Raw genomic sequence first — 3,582 nt, forward strand, 5'->3', positions numbered from 1 at the left:
ATTGTTACCGATTAAACAATAAATAGATAACAATCATTAAAATTTTAATCACGAATACTTGGATCTGTAATATTCCATGTTAAAATACAGCAATGCGAGTAGTCTTGTATTTATCACATGTCTAGTTTAATGAATATTGTTTACATGTCTAGTTTAATGAATAATAGTTACAAAAACCACTGAATATTTTTATACAACAAAACAAGTTCTAACATCAATGTGATATGTTGACTGAAGTGTTCACATGACTTTATATGAGGGTAAATCTCATACGTGAAATATCATATAAACTCATGTGAACACTTCCAACAAATCAGATCGTTGATGGAACTTACAGCGGATAGCACTAACAGTATAAACATTGACTTAACACAAGTTATTTTATATAGGGCAGACCATTGATCTTCGCAATACGCCGACGAAAACCAGATCTTAATTACGGTGTTAAGGCTTCCAAAGAACTGATCATATTTCAACGAAATTATCAATTTCCTTCTTATTAACCATATAAATCCCACCATTAGTAATCTATTCCGATAATGTCTACAAGCAAGTTGAAAAGTAGATTGAATAAAACTACAAAATGTTAATATTTTATGAATCATATCAGGTTTGATGTTCGATCTCTTACCCCCAGCAGCGTAATTTACCCAGCGCATGATAACCACGCTCATTGAAACCGTCAAGTATACCTGTATCGCCAAATCTCAGTTCAGTAACAGGCAGCGTGTTCTTGTCTGTCAGGTATCCACTGTCTTCACGCCATGCGTAGTCATTCATGTCACAATTACATTTTCCTTTACCTGCACAGCTGTTGGTTATTCCACATGAACAGTTTCCACTGTCGACTGCCGCTCCACCCCAGTAATTCATCTTTGAACCTTGACGTGATACCACCAACCATGGGAATCTCTCAACAACACGCTACCAAAACATTCATATTTTATAAACTGCTCACAATTCTTCGACTGCTTGATAATCGCGACAATCTGCTCCATGGAAATGTTATATTTAATCTTTCTTTTGTAAGAACCTGGAGGATTATATCCGTTAACTAATGTTCTCGATTCGCTGTCATGTCCAATCTCTGTCACACCAACACCATTCTTTGAAGCCATGTCACAAAATACTCGAACCGTGAAGTTAAGTCCTTCAGGCTTTATGGAATACTTTCCACTATCAGCTGAGGGATATTTTGTTCGTAAAATCCGGCACGATTTGTTGGCATGATTTGAATTTCCTGTGAATGAAGATAAAGGTTTTGTCACTACTAATGTGTTGAAAGATAATTTTGAAAAATGTTCGTTTATTGGGTATGAAAGAATGTTGAATTATGAATTCTTCTGTTCTGAGATGACTCAGCAAACAATACAATTATACTATACTAATATTTACACATAATATAATCACAAATAGCCCCCAATTGGGTTTGTATATTTTTATACATAATACATTACACTACACCGCACGAAGTTGCGCCTGTGATAATATGTCAGCAGTTGAATGAAGAAGGTGATACTTAATGTTGTTTTGCATAGAATGTATTTAAATATTTAGCGAAAAGCAAACCCAATAGCGGGCTGCCTGTGATATAATAATAAAAAGAAATCGGAAAAACGCATTTCATTAGATAGGGGGATGGTTAACTTGTATTTTGCATAAAAAACAGCGATATTAGTGTTCAGAGTAAATCTATTTAGAGATTCGTCTAAACTAGGCAAAATCGCAGCAGAGCAGCAAAAAATGAGAGAAGCATTGCTCCTTTTTGAGAAACATTCAGGAACTTATATTTCAATGATATAATCTGAGAATTTGTACTGGTAAATGAAAATGTAACAGTTGTCAATGATGAAATCGGTGTGTGTTTGGAAAATATTTTGATTTTGAGAAAACACAAATATGGGAATATCGTAGAATACATGAGCATATGCAGCAACCCCTCGCCATTTCAAACGAAGCAAATATTTCCTGAGCTATCCAGACCTAACCTTCAATATTATGAAATGTCCTAAATGTAAAGCCGATAGCTGATGTCTCAAATATTTCGGAAACAACACAGTCGTTAAGGTGAAGTGAAATCACCCGTTTCATGCTGCTTTCCGTTGCATTAAGTTATAGACTTTCACAGTTTAAGTGAGAGTTAATACTTCATAATAGCTAAACCTTCAATAACATCAAAACAGCACAAATAAATAAATAACCAAGCAGTGAATGTCGAATGTTGTTTTTCGATATTACTAAATTCATGCAATGATTGCATGCAGATTTACAGTCGACTCTATAAACCTTTAAAGTGATATTTGTTATATTAAAACTCTGAATTACACTTTTAAGGACTCTTTTGGAAGTTAAACGATGATGTAAAGCCTTAGATAGTCGGTCACGTCTTCGCAAAACCGAGCAAACGACATACTGTAGCTCATAAAATGTATTCGTACAAAAACACGAAATAAACCTCGAAATAAACAAAATAGACTCCTACCATTTCAAGATTATAATCGAGTTGTTCCTTTTCACCGCTAATTCTTCCAGTTCTGATAATATTTTAAACTCTTCCCAGTGTTTTATCTGTATTGATTCCACATTTCATATTTTGTTTTCGAAACATTTTTTTAAAAAAATAGTTTGCAAAAATGACAGTTAAATTGCTGACGTTTTCACTGAGACGCAAAAGTCTCGTCTTAGCCAATCAGGAAAGTTGCTGATTACCAGTCTACACTCGTTCGCATTTCGCGCTTGCGCACAAGTACCATGACCATTGAACGTCCATGGTCCAAATTTAGGCGACTTTGGATTCCGCTATGTTCTCCCGGGTCCCGGGTGTAATTCCTAATCTCCGGGCGGAATTAGTACCCTCGCACGGTGCTCCGCACCGGCTCGGGATGAATATGTAAAAATATATAAATAATTGAAAGTTAATATTCGATACTTAATTAAAAAATATGTTGTTTATGTGGTTTTCAAACGGGATTTTACACACTTGCAGCTTCGTTGATCCTTGGGCGACAGGTTCTCCCATCGAAGGCCTTTATTCAATGGGGCTGGCTTGCGATTCCCTAACCATAATCATTCCTTGACAGTGAATGGTTTGAACACGATGCCGTCCATATCTATAATTCCCACAATTCGCAACATTTATAATTAATGTAATCGCACTCAGCTAAATACATCCTTTGAATTAGTCCATGTATTATCACTGGTTAAATACTACGTGCTAGGTCTACGTGCTATTCTAAAAGTCTACGCACTATTCTAAAAGGTCTACATACCAAGTGTACGCACTAACTTTTAAAAGGTCTACGTACTAGGTCTACGTACTAAAAGATCTACGTACGGCCTTCTCGACAACCAAAATGTATCTATTTGTCTGCGAGCTTTAAAAATGCAATATTACTGAAAATATTCCGCAATATCTCAGCTTATTACCACTATTGAACTCGTCTTAAATAAGCTTTTAAATGGTATTTTTTGGTCTGGTTTTGCGCTTAAAACAAACGAATTAAATATCTCAAAAAGCCTTGAGTAAACATGCATATATATATAGCACACCCGTTTGCAAAAACGTTGGGCGCAGATAGATAT

The 3,582-nt window shown here is 35.5% G+C and overlaps 1 pseudogene; it reads right to left on the minus strand.

Annotated features, from left to right (window-relative positions):
- Positions 1-277: 277 nt before the first annotated feature.
- Positions 278-1,240, minus strand: LOC114544129 (annotated as a pseudogene).
- Between the last annotated feature and the right edge of the window lie 2,342 nt (positions 1,241-3,582).

Source organism: Dendronephthya gigantea, unplaced genomic scaffold (assembly GCF_004324835.1).
Source record: "Dendronephthya gigantea isolate DGI-Jeju-01 unplaced genomic scaffold, DenGig_1.0 000657F, whole genome shotgun sequence".
Lineage (NCBI taxonomy): Eukaryota > Metazoa > Cnidaria > Anthozoa > Malacalcyonacea > Nephtheidae > Dendronephthya > Dendronephthya gigantea.